This window comes from Glandiceps talaboti, chromosome 21 (genome assembly GCF_964340395.1).
Source record: "Glandiceps talaboti chromosome 21, keGlaTala1.1, whole genome shotgun sequence".
NCBI classification, from domain to species: domain Eukaryota; kingdom Metazoa; phylum Hemichordata; class Enteropneusta; family Spengelidae; genus Glandiceps; species Glandiceps talaboti.
The window spans coordinates 17,723,526-17,737,791 of record NC_135569.1 but is presented as its reverse complement, the minus strand read 5'-3'; the positions used below and the strand labels follow the sequence as shown (position 1 = coordinate 17,737,791).

Below are 14,266 nucleotides of genomic sequence, written 5' to 3'. Positions count from 1 at the left end.
AAAATCTTCCCCTGAAATGTTATGTGATATCTTGTGAGACTTGTAGGCTCACTACAATTGTCAGTTTGAAATCACACAAAACAAAGATAAGAAGAACTTAAGAAAACAATGTTAAACTTTAACTTGAAACAGATAGGGAATGCCAAGTAGAAGTAATGCAATTCAATAAATATATATGTGTGTGTGTAGGTATCTCAAAGAAAATCAGTCAAAACTAAAAGAATTGTAAGCATTAGCTTGACTGATATTTTGTGGTTACACTGATAATACATGATGACTGTAATGTGATAAGAATGTGAAGAGATAAGTAGCAGAAAATACAGATTTTTTCTATTGGCTTTTGAAAAGAGGGAGCCATTACATCTCTAGAGAAAAATCAAATTGCTTCAAGCAGTAAGAGCCGGCCATCTCTAGGGTCCTCTAGTATGACTCATCCATAATTTGAAAACAAAGACACCAAGTTATAAAACAAAGAAACTGATTGATATTCGTGATGTAATTTGCATAATATTTGCAATTGTCATGACCATATATGGGCATTAGAATTTATAGTGATAAGATCTGAGACTGACATTTTCACCTGTAATACAAGGTGGTTTTGATGTTGACTTAAAAGGCAAACTAAATAGATGTGCTGTGTTACAGTTTGTTTCACCATGAAAATGTATCAATTAATAAAAAGTTTATGGCTTTAGAAGCATTAGGAATAAATCTTAGATTGTATATTTTGGATAACATGATAAGACTGCATAGTGCATGTGATTCGCAATTTGACCTCTCTAAGCAGATAATGTGTTGAATGACACTGTGCAGCGTTATGGAAGACTGCACAGGAGTTAAAAGAAATTCTAGTACTATGGGTAGACTTCTAATGTGTTTGTGTGTTGTTGGAACAATTTTCCGTCAGGTAGTTCAATTTTACGAGCCATCAGTGAACTGCTGTTAAAATGGAATACAGGAGTTGATACTGCAATTTATTCCTCAAAATGAATCGTACAGTTGTCATAAATTATTCGCTAGAAAGCATCCTTTAAATCAGCAATCAACGCTAAAAAAAACTACTGAATATCCAGTGTGCAAAGTTAAAAGTCTGCAAGGTACATAGTTATCAGACAAGTAGTGGTTGAGCAGTGGCAGACCTATAGTGTAACTGTACAGCAGTCACATTAGCCTAAAGCCAACTTCAGGGGCCGGATTAAGATGAGAAAGTGACAGCCTTGCAGGGAAAGATAATCATGGCTACAAAGGCCAGACGAAAACAGTTGGTGTAAGTTAGTGAAAGAAGGCAGAGGATAGCTAGAGTAGGAATGCAGGATTTCAGTAGAGATTTACCTCATTGAAAAGAGAATGCTGCAAGTCAAAAGTCAGTGTTGTCACAAACACTGTAAGATAGATCATTGACAATAGATGAAGGACAACCCCAATTATACATGATGGTTTCATTCTTAGACAGACAGGCTCTTTCATTTAATCTCATTTCACCAAAAAAGCTAACTTTTAAGTAGTTGTTTTCTTACACCATCTGTTAACTGCTACTTTTAAAGTTACTGAAAAGGACACAAACTGATGACAGACATACAATCACATCTTGAAGGAGATAACACCACAAGACTTCATCACAAGTACATGAAGACAGATATGTAGGGGGTTGGTTTGTTTCAGCTCCGTTACATTGAAAAACAAGGTTTATAGAAGCACACTGAACCTATTGGTTGTAATGAGTGGTTGTTAACTAAAACAATAACAGTATTCCCTCAATGCCATTAAATCATGATCACCCACCCACTCTTAACTATTTATACAAAACCTAATGTAATAATCACTGTTATGCTGACACTTCAAAAGATCTCATTCCATGATGCCATAAAACACTAACAATATTATAATATCAGTATGTCTATATGGACCTCCTCAGTGGTATTCTTCTCATAGCTTTTCAACTTCCTTTCTAATTTGTTAAAGTTGAACAGTCGTCAGTCAATGGGTGAATGCTATTCTTATTAACACTATATAGTCGCCAATGTCAAAGTGTCTTTGTCTCATAAGCCATAGTAGCACTGGTAACAAGTAAAGTACAATGGCTTGAATACATCAGTAGAGGCTGGCTACCTAATTTGTGTTATATCGTTATTTCAAAACAAAGACTTCAGCTACAAACAACTTTCTTCATCACCTGTTACATTCTCAGATACAGTGACCTTGAAAAGAGAACTTCTAAAAAAGGCTTTCCAAAATTGACAAAACTCTTGACATTAGTCAAGACTTATTTTCATGTTTACACTTGTATGTAGATAATTGATCTAATGGTGAATCTCTTTAAAATCTGCAAGTAAAGTAATAACATTTCATTTTCTTCCAACCATGTTATGGTCTTTGTACAAACTAGAAAGGTGAATCTATTGGTATGCAGATTGCATATTGATGGAAGGTGAATAGTACAGCATCATTGATCAGCTTAGTCTGGTGTCTGTTATTATTTAACTCTAAATATTGACCACTTTCACCATTTGTATACATCACAATGTAGACATCAGATCTTATACAATAACTGATTTACATATAGATTCATTGTCTGGAAGACCAGTTGAAATCCATTATCTCCAAGATTAGGTAAAAACCCACCTTTTCCAAGACTTGGATAAAAAAAACCCCTTGTCTCCTAGACTAAATGGAAACCATTGTGAAAGTGAAAAAAGTTTCTCACACACTTCATTTTGTAATTATTTTTACCTTCTAGTTTATGGGTTGGGTGGGGGTGGGGTGGTGTGGGGGTGGGTGTGTGGGGGTGGGTGGTGTGGGGGTGGGTGGTGTTGGGTTGTCTTCTATGAAGACTTGTTTTTTTTTGATGAGGTATTTCTGTGTTCCAAAGAAGAAAGTTTAAAAGTAGCCATAGTGATGAGTATTAGGTATTTATTTTGAATTTTGCATTTTATAAAACAATTTTATCATGGCTTCCTATTAGCCAAGTCTGTGTTTGTAACTCAATACATTTATGTTTTATAAATTAATAAGTCTTTGTAGAAGACACAGTGCTCCTAAAATACTTTACTTCTATGTGACTGAATTGAGAAATGATTTGAAATAAATTGGTGGCTACAAGTAAGTACTACAAAGTGTCTGATAATGCAGGAAATTTGCTGAAGTTCAATAATTGAACCTGAAGATCAGAGTCAAGGTCAAAGGTCAATGTCTCAAAAGAAAGTTTAAACCCAGCAATATTGGGGTAGACACTTGAATGTAGTCTCTATGTATTAATGTGTTTGAGTTATATGGTAAATCAGGATTGTTCACCACAAATATGGCTGCCATTGAGTATGAAGTTATATGAGCACCAACAATAATGAATGTTTATCTGGTTCTGCTTTAACTATAGACATGATCTAAAAGACATTAGCCACATACATGATTGCTACAAAGTGTCTGCAATATGTAATTAATAGCTTAATTTTGATGGTCTACCCTATAGGTGAAGGTAAAGGTTAATGGTCACTCATACAAGAAAGCTTGTTTGTGATTACATGGGGTTAGACACTTGAATAGAATCTATTTATTGAAGTTTTTGAGTTATACCATAATGTAATGTTTTTTCCACAAACATGACTGGCTGCCATTTGGTGAAAATTGCATGAAAATTTTAATTACAATTAAATCCAAATAAATCCCTCATCCACATGGCCAATTCAAACATTGAACAAGTGACAGTGATTCTATAGGTTGATACAGTGATTCTATAGTAGGTTGATACAGTGATTCTATAGTAGGTTGATACAGTGATTCTGTAGTAGGTTGATACAGTGATTCTATAGTAGGTTGATAAAGTGATTCTAAAGTAGGTTGATAAAGTGATTCTATAGGTTGATACAGTGATTCTATAGTAGGTTGATACAGTGATTCTATAGTAGGTTGATACAGTGATTCTATAGTAGGTTGATACAGTGATTCTATAGTAGGTTGATACAGTGATTCTATAGGTTGATACAGTGATTCTATAGTAGGTTGATACAGTGATTCTATAGTAGGTTGATACAGTGATTCTATAGTAGGTTGATACAGTGATTCTATAGTAGGTTGATACAGTGATTCTATAGTAGGTTGATAAAGTGATTCTATAGGTTGATACAGTGATTCTATAGTAGGTTGATACAGTGATTCTATAGTAGGTTGATACAGTGATTTTATAGTAGGTTGATACAGTGATTCTATAGTAGGTTGATACAGTGATTCTATAGTAGGTTCATAAAGTGATTCTATAGTAGGTTCATTTACTAAAATAGAAAGACACATACAGAATAAATATATTGATGAAACTTGGAAAGGAAAAAATAATGTGGTTGTTATTTACAGTCTGCTGATCCTCAGATGAAATTTGTTTGTACAAAAATATGTCAACTTATAAGTTGAAGAGGGCTCTCTAATTTTTGGAAAAAGAAATGAAATAGGAGAGGAGAAGACTGACTTTCTTTGAATAAAAAGTAGTTTTTTAGGTGATAGAAAAGAAATTGGAGTCATTTAATACAATTGAAAAGAACATTTGTTTAAAGTTACAAAACAAGGGCTAAAATTTGCCTTGGGTATAAATTTGAGTACATTTATTCTATTTATAAACGAAATTATAGGAATAAAGGAATGTATTAAGAATGACTAACTTTTATGTTTTAGTTTTTGGGTATGGTAATAGATAGTAGTAGTGTCAACAGTGAGAGAATGGTGGGGGTGGGGTGTTCTAGCAGGTATGTTGGGGTGGGGTGTTATAGCAGGTATGGTGGGGGTGGGGTGTTCTAGCAGGTATGTTGGGGGTGGGGTGTTCTAGCAGGTATGGTGGTGGTGGGGTGTTATAGCAGGTATGTTGGGGGTGGGGTGTTCTAGCAGGTATGTTGGGGTGGGGTGTTATAGCAGGTATGGTGGGGTGGGGTGTTATAGCAGGTATGGTGGGGTGGGGTGTTCAAGCAGGTATGTTGGGGGTGGGGTGTTATAGCAGGTATGTTGGGTGGGGTGTTCTAGCAGGTATGTTGAGGTGGGGTGTTCTAGCAGGTATGTTGGGGGTGGGGTGTTATAGCAGGTATGGTGGGAATGGTGTGTTATAGCAGGTATGGTGGGGTGGGGTGGGGTGGGGTGTTATAGGTATTCTTTGCAAAAGGTAGATAAAAGAATTGATTCTATTAAACCAATTGTTTTGTGTTTGACTAGATAGGGTACATTTGTATGTATTGATCCAATTCAGTCTGCTACATTAATCCATGAGAAGTAAAAGACAAACACTGTGACTAGTTGTACAACAATATCACTTTACAAGTAACAAGTGTTGCCATTCATGTCTTTGTCTTTCTCTTTTAAAATATTAATCTTCTGTGTTGTATTGATCGCAGCATTTCTCTTACCACTGTGGTTGTGTGTTGAAAAGTTTGCAAACATTTACAGTTGAAGTGATGATTAAAGGTGTTAATTAAAGCCACCATACAACTGACTGTTTCTCTGTTCACTTTCTCTGTATAAAGTGTCTTTTATTACTCTTAGAGTACATTTTCCCATGAATAGTGTCAACAAAAATACTCCCTTGCTGTAAATTGTTAAGATGGCATATCTATATCTTTCTATAGAAAATGTTCATATTTTCAAATAATTAGATATTTTGTAGTCTAAGTTCCCTTTTAATGAATTATTATTACAATTTGACTCCATTCTCTCATTATCATAGTCAAATATTTCCAATAAAATTTACCCATTCTGTGAAGTGTTGAAAAGTTGACCCATTCTGTGAAGTGTTGAAAAGTTGACCCATTCTGTGAAGTGTTGAAAAGTTGACCCATTCTGTGAAGTGTTGAAAAGTTTACCCATTCTGTGAAGTGTTGAAAAGTTTACCCATTCTGTGAAGTGTTGAAAAGTTTACCCATTCTGTGAAGTGTTGAAAAGTTGACCCATTCTGTGAAGTGTTGAAAAGTTGACCCATTCTGTGAAGTGTTGAAAAATTTACCCATTCTGTGAAGTGTTGAAAAGTTGACCCATTCTGTGAAGTGTTGAAAAGTTTACCCATTCTGTAAAGTGTTGAAAAGTTTACCCATTCTGTGAAGTGTTGAAAAGTTTACCCATTCTGTGAAGTGTTGAAAAGTTGACCCATTCTGTGAAGTGTTGAAAAGTTGACCCATTCTGTGAAGTGTTGAAAAGTTGACCCATTCTGTGAAGTGTTGAAAAGTTGACCCATTCTGTGAAGTGTTGAAAAATTTACCCATTCTGTGAAGTGTTGAAAAGTTGACCCATTCTGTGAAGTGTTGAAAAGTTTACCCATTCTGTAAAGTGTTGAAAAGTTTACCCATTCTGTGAAGTGTTGAAAAGTTTACCCATTCTGTGAAGTGTTGAAAAGTTGACCCATTCTGTGAAGTGTTGAAAAGTTGACCCATTCTGTGAAGTGTTGAAAAGTTGACCCATTCTGTGAAGTGTTGAAAAGTTGACCCATTCTGTGAAGTGTTGAAAAGTTTACCCATTCTGTGAAGTGTTGAAAAGTTGACCCATTCTGTGAAGTGTTGAAAAGTTTACCCATTCTGTGAAGTGTTGAAAAGTTTACCCATTCTGTGAAGTGTTGAAAAGTTTACCCATTCTGTGAAGTGTTGAAAAGTTTACCCATTCTGTGAAGTGTTGAAAAGTTTACCCATTCTGTGAAGTGTTGAAAAGTTTACCCATTCTGTGAAGTGTTGAAAAGTTTACCCATTCTGTGAAGTGTTGAAAAGTTTACCCATTCTGTGAAGTGTTGAAAAGTTTACCCATTCTGTGAAGTGTTGGAATGTTTACCCATTCTGTGAAGTGTTGAAAAGTTCACCCATTCTGTGAAGTGTTGAAAAGTTTACCCATTCTGTGAAGTGTTGAAAAGTTTACCCATTCTGTGAAGTGTTGAAAAGTTTACCCATTCTGTGAAGTGTTGAAAAGTTTACCCATTCTGTGAAGTGTTGAAAAGTTTACCCATTCTGTGAAGTGTTGAAAAGTTTACCCATTCTGTGAAGTGTTGAAAAGTTAACCCATTCTGTGAAGTGTTGAAAAGTTTACCCATTCTGTGAAGTGTTGAAAAGTTTACCTGTTCTGTGAAGTGTTGGAAAGTTTCATGATTTAAAATGAAAGTTAATCTATGTGTGGTTTGACTGCCATATTTCAAGTGTACTGGTGTCTTTTGACTTTGTATTGGAACTACCAGGTCAAGTTCAACTTAAGATAAAATAGACATGAAATGCGGTAAACAAAGTACACCAGACATTTCTGTCATAACTTAATCGTATTGTAGAGACTGTGTCTGGAAAGTTTCACAGGTTTGACTATTAGTAGTAGATACCATATCTAGTATAAAGCTAGGTTTAACTATTAGTAGTAGATACCATATCTAGTATAAATAAAAGCTAGGTTTGACTATTAGTAGTAGATACCATATCTAGTATAAAGCTAGGTTTGACTATTAGTAGTAGATACCCTATCTAGTATAAAGCTAGGTTTGACTATTAGTAGTAGATACCCTATCTAGTATAAATAAAGCTAGGTTTGACTATTAGTAGTAGATACCCTATCTAGTATAAATAAAAGCTAGGTTTAACTATTAGTAGTAGATACCATATCTAGTATAAATAAAAGCTAGGTTTGACTATTAGTAGTAGATACCCTATCTAGTATAAATAAAAGCTAGGTTTGACTATTAGTAGTAGATACCATATCTAGTATAAAGCTAGGTTTAACTATTAGTAGTAGATACCCTATCTAGTATAAATAAAAGCTAGGTTTGACTATTAGTAGTAGATACCATATCTAGTATAAAGCTAGGTTTGACTATTAGTAGTAGATACCATATCTAGTATAAAGCTAGGTTTGACTATTAGTAGTAGATACCCTATCTAGTATAAAGCTAGGTTTGACTATTAGTAGTAGATACCCTATCTAGTATAAAGCTAGGTTTGACTATTAGTAGTAGATACCCTATCTAGTATAAAGCTAGGTTTGACTATTAGTAGTAGATACCATATCTAGTATAAAGCTAGCTTTGACTATTAGTAGTAGATACCCTATCTAGTATAAAGCTAGGTTTGACTATTAGTAGTAGATACCCTATCTAGTATAAAGCTAGGTTTGACTATTAGTAGTAGATACCATGGACATTGTGAGTACCAGTATGATGTTGTGAAAGACAAACGGTTGGACATCTGTCATGTATCAATATGAAGTTTGTGTTGGTGTATCACCTAATCAACTATGATTGTTTTACTAAATAATGGCCTCCATAGCCTACAGTGTGCCATACACTGTGATACTGTACTTAATTGGGCTGGGTTTTAACAATTTATTGGTACCACACTGTGGACACACACACCAATTTGCTATCTTTTGTACTGCTTTTTGATTTCACACTGTGGTACACATTCTGAAAACCAATAAATCAGATTCATGTCTGTAAGCTGTTTGGATTTAGGAGATAGGTGTATGTACTTGTTGCTGTTTGGAGATAGGTGTAGGTACTTGTTGCTGTTTGGAGATAGGTGTATGTATTTGTTGCTGTTTGGAGATAGGTGTAGGTATTTGTTGCTGTTTGGAGATAGGTGTAGGTACTTGTTGTTGTTTGGAGATAGGTGTATGTATTTGTTGTTTGGAGATAGGTGTAGGTACTTGCTGTTTGGAGATAGGTGTAGGTATTTGTTGTTGTTTGGAGATAGGTGTAGGTATTTGTTGCTGTTTGGAGATAGGTGTATGTACGGTACTTGTTGTTTGGAGATAGGTGTATGTATTTGTTGCTGTTTGGAGATAGGTGTAGGTATTTGTTGTTTGGAGATAGGTGTAGGTATTTGTTGTTTGGAGATAGGTGTATGTATTTGTTGCTGTTTGGAGATAGGTGTATGTATTTGTTGCTGTTTGGAGATAGGTGTATGTATTTGTTGCTGTTTGGAGATAGGTGTATGTATTTGTTGCTGTTTGGAGATAGGTGTATGTATTTGTTGCTGTTTGGAGATAGGTGTATGTATTTGTTGCTGTTTGGAGATAGGTGTAGGTATTTGTTGTTTGGAGATAGGTGTAGGTATTTGTTGTTTGGAGATAGGTGTATGTATTTGTTGCTGTTTGGAGATAGGTGTAGGTATTTGTTGCTGTTTGGAGATAGGTGTAGGTATTTGTTGTTTGGAGATAGGTGTAGGTACTTGTTGTTTGGAGATAGGTGTAGGTATTTGTTGTTTGGAGATAGGTGTAGGTACTTGCTGTTTGGAGATAGGTGTAGGTATTTGTTGCTGTTTGGAGATAGGTGTAGGTACTTGTTGTTGTTTGGAGATAGGTGTATGTATTTGTTGTTTGGAGATAGGTGTAGGTATTTGTTGCTGTTTGGAGATAGGTGTATGTATTTGTTGTTTGGAGATAGGTGTAGGTACTTGCTGTTTGGAGATAGGTGTATGTATTTGTTGTTTGGAGATAGGTGTAGGTACTTGTTGTTGTTTGGAGATAGGTGTATGTACTTGCTGTTTGGAGATAGGTGTAGGTATTTGTTGTTGTTTGGAGATAGGTGTATGTATTTGTTGCTGTTTGGAGATAGGTGTAGGTATTTGTTGCTGTTTGGAGATAGGTGTAGGTATTTGTTGTTTGGAGATAGGTGTAGGTACTTGTTGTTTGGAGATAGGTGTAGGTATTTGTTGTTTGGAGATAGGTGTAGGTATTTGTTGCTGTTTGGAGATAGGTGTAGGTACTTGCTGTTTGGAGATAGGTGTAGGTATTTGTTGTTGTTTGGAGATAGGTGTAGGTATTTGTTGCTGTTTGGAGATAGGTGTAGGTATTTGTTGTTTGGAGATAGGTGTATGTATTTGTTGTTTGGAGATAGGTGTAGGTACTTGTTGTTGTTTGGAGATAGGTGTATGTATTTGTTGCTGTTTGGAGATAGGTGTAGGTATTTGTTGTTTGGAGATAGGTGTAGGTATTTGTTGCTGTTTGGAGATAGGTGTAGGTACTTGTTGTTTGGAGATAGGTGTAGGTACTTGCTGTTTGGAGATAGGTGTAGGTATTTGTTGTTGTTTGGAGATAGGTGTAGGTACTTGTTGTTTGGAGATAGGTGTAGGTATTTGTTGCTGTTTGGAGATAGGTGTAGGTACTTGCTGTTTGGAGATAGGTGTAGGTATTTGTTGCTGTTTGGAGATAGGTGTAGGTACTTGTTGCTGTTTGGAGATAGGTGTAGGTACTTGTTGCTGTTTGGAGATAGGTGTAGGTACTTGTTGCTGTTTGGAGATAGGTGTAGGTATTTGTTGCTGTTTGGAGATAGGTGTAGGTATTTGTTGCTGTTTGGAGATAGGTGTAGGTACTTGTTGCTGTTTGGAGATAGGTGTAGGTATTTGTTGCTGTTTGGAGATAGGTGTAGGTATTTGTTGTTTGGAGATAGGTGTAGGTATTTGTTGCTGTTTGGAGATAGGTGTATGTACTTGTTGTTTGGAGATAGGTGTAGGTATTTGTTGTTGTTTGGAGATAGGTGTATGTACTTGTTGTTTGGAGATAGGTGTAGGTATTTGTTGCTGTTTGGAGATAGGTGTAGGTACTTGTTGTTTGGATTTAGGAGATAGGTGTAGGTACTTGTTGTTTGGAGATAGGTGTAGGTACTTGTTGTTTGGAGATAGGTGTATGTATTTGTTGTTTGGAGATAGGTGTATGTATTTGTTGTTTGGAGATAGGTGTAGGTATTTGTTGTTTGGAGATAGGTGTATGTATTTGTTGTTTGGAGATAGGTGTAGGTATTTGTTGCTGTTTGGAGATAGGTGTAGGTATTTGTTGCTGTTTGGAGATAGGTGTAGGTACTTGTTGTTTGGAGATAGGTGTAGGTACTTGTTGTTTGGAGATAGGTGTATGTATTTGTTGTTTGGAGATAGGTGTATGTATTTGTTGTTTGGAGATAGGTGTAGGTATTTGTTGCTGTTTGGAGATAGGTGTAGGTATTTGTTGCTGTTTGGAGATAGGTGTAGGTACTTGTTATTTGGAGATAGGTGTATGTATTTGTTGTTTGGAGATAGGTGTAGGTATTTGTTGTTTGGAGATAGGTGTATGTATTTGTTGTTTGGAGATAGGTGTATGTATTTGTTGTTTGGAGATAGGTGTAGGTATTTGTTGCTGTTTGGAGATAGGTGTAGGTATTTGTTGCTGTTTGGAGATAGGTGTAGGTATTTGTTGCTGTTTGGAGATAGGTGTATGTACGGTACTTGTTGTTTGGAGATAGGTGTATGTACTTGTTGTTTGGAGATAGGTGTAGGTATTTGTTGTTTGGAGATAGGTGTAGGTATTTGTTGTTGTTTGGAGATAGGTGTAGGTATTTGTTGTTTGGAGATAGGTGTAGGTATTTGTTGCTGTTTGGAGATAGGTGTAGGTATTTGTTGTTTGGAGATAGGTGTAGGTATTTGTTGTTTGGAGATAGGTGTAGGTATTTGTTGTTGTTTGGAGATAGGTGTAGGTATTTGTTGCTGTTTGGAGATAGGTGTATGTACGGTACTTGTTGTTTGGAGATAGGTGTATGTACTTGTTGTTTGGAGATAGGTGTAGGTATTTGTTGTTTGGAGATAGGTGTAGGTATTTGTTGTTGTTTGGAGATAGGTGTAGGTATTTGTTGTTTGGAGATAGGTGTAGGTATTTGTTGTTGTTTGGAGATAGGTGTAGGTATTTGTTGTTTGGAGATAGGTGTAGGTATTTGTTGTTGTTTGGAGATAGGTGTAGGTATTTGTTGTTTGGAGATAGGTGTAGGTATTTGTTGTTTGGAGATAGGTGTAGGTATTTGTTGTTGTTTGGAGATAGGTGTAGGTATTTGTTGTTTGGAGATAGGTGTATGTATTTGTTGTTGTTTGGAGATAGGTGTAGGTATTTGTTGTTTGGAGATAGGTGTATGTACGGTACTTGTTATTGTTTGGAAATTGTGCTTCTTTGTCAAGTACTGTTCTTTTTGGCTCCTTTTATCAATGGTGTCTGTCTGATGGCGACTGAAAAAACAAAATGGTTGTTAACTCAATGAGCAATTTGTGGCCAATTAAATGAAATTCCCAAGACATCATGTTTTTTTCTTTTATTCATATAATAGTGCTAGGAGACTATGCAACTCATCAAATTTCCACAGAAGTATCCCCAATTGGGCATACCATTAATTTTGTTGTTTTAGCAATGGTGTGAGGGCTCACTTAATTTCTTTTCTTTTTCTTCACTGTCATTGAATCTAAGCCTTTCACTAAAACCACCCACTTACTACCCAAGACAATGATAAAAGATCGAAGCTAAAAAGTTCTCTGTAGTTTATTGTTTGTGTTTAAGGAGCTGGAAACAAGTGTTTGATTTGTCTTTGATGAATACAGTATGAATTGGTGGTAGACTTGTCTTACAAATTTATTGATCTTGTGATCATTACTAGCATAACTTTAAATTGGCATTGTCGTACTGGCAGTGGTCCAGGTAATTATCTTTTATGATGCTCAAAGTAAGTGTTCAATAACATAGAGAAAACAGAGTAGGATATACTATCTCTTGAAATATTTGAAAGAATTTTTTTGTTTGTCATAGACAATGTTTTGTAAAAATTTTTACCAAAACAGTTGTAAGATAGCTGTGTTCAGCATACAAATCAGTGTTCAATCTATTTCTTGGGTTAAGGATGAGGGTGGGAGGTGAGGGGAAAGAGGGAATGTGGATAGATATGTAGCTAGTAGTGCCAGGAGGTGCTATTACAATGGCCTTCAGCTTGCGTGTGCCCATCCATAATATGTGATTTCTCAGACATACGATATTCAATTTCTTTCAAACCTGACACAAAGGTGCCAAACCATGTGGGACGTATGCTTCAATTCGTATTTTAATATATACAAATTTGACCAAATGGTGGCCATGTTTGTAGTTAAAAATCAATATTTGCTGCATAACTCTAAAACTGTAATACATAGAGACTCCATTCAAGTGTCTACCCCCATATTATCAGATGCAAGCTATTTCTGCATAACTCTAAAACTGTAATGCATAGAGACTCCATTCAAGTGTCTACCCTATATTATCAGATGCAAGCTATTTCTGCATAACTCTAAAACTGTAATACATAGAGACTCCATTCAAGTGTCTACCCCCATATTATCAGATGCAAGCTATTTCTGCATAACTCTAAAACTGTAATGCATAGAGACTCCATTCAAGTGTCTACCCCATATTATCAGATGCAAGCTATTTCTGCATAACTCTAAAACTGTAATACATAGAGACTCCATTCAAGTGTCTACTACCCCACATTATCAGATGCAAGCTATCTTTGGAGACCTTGACCTTGACCTTCAGGTCAGTTATCAAAATCAAGCCAATTCCCGCCTATCACAGACACATTGTAATATTTACATATTGCCAATTTCTTTAAATCATGTTTACAAGTAATATTGAAGTAAAGAACTATACATAAGCATTGTTTTTGGTGCTTATGTAATTTTGTCTGAAAGGCATCGATATTTTTAGTAAAGAATCACTTAACTACATAACTGAAAAACTTCAATCATAGACTCTATTCACAGAAGAACAAAATTAAGCTTTTATTTACATATTGCAGACACTTTTGTAGCAATTTTGTCTTTTAGATCATGTCTATAGATAATACAGAACCAGATAAACATATACATACATTACTTTTGGTGCTTATACCACTTTTACTCAATGGCAGTCATATTTGTAGTGAGCAATCATGATTTACCAATTAACTCAAAAACCTAAATACACGGAGACTACATTAAAGTGTCTACCACTATATTGCCAGGTTTAAAACTTTCTTTTTAGACATTGACCTTTGACCTAGATCTTCAGGTTCAGGTACTGAAATTCAGCAATTGCCTGCATTATCACAGACACCTTGTAGTATTTATTTGTTGCCACCAATTTCTATTAAATCATGTCTCTATTCAGTCCAATTTTTGTGGAGGCTTGTGTTATATAAAATTTTGCTGATTAACATTGAAAGTGTGGACAATCCCAGTAAACCACTTCCAACATCAGCCGATGATTTAGATTTAGAATATGGACATGTCACAGTTTTAGTTGAGGACTGACTGGGAACCCGACACTTACCAATGAGGACTGGGAACCTAACACTTACCAATGAGGACTGGGAACCCAACTCTTACCAATGAGGACTGGGAACCCGACACCTACCAATGAGGACTGGGAACCCGACACCTACCAATGTGGGTTGGGAACCAGACACTTACCAATGTGGGTTGGGAACCAGACACTTACCAATGAGGACTTGAGACCCAACACTTACCAATGAGGACTGGGA

General features: G+C 35.8%; 1 protein-coding gene across 1 annotated transcript in view; it reads left to right on the top strand.

Annotated features, from left to right (window-relative positions):
• LOC144451530 (ephrin type-B receptor 1-B-like) overlaps nucleotides 1-14,266 on the top strand; it is a 222,943-nt gene that overhangs the window by 76,021 nt on the left and 132,656 nt on the right. The gene's annotated exons all lie outside the window — the stretch shown is intronic.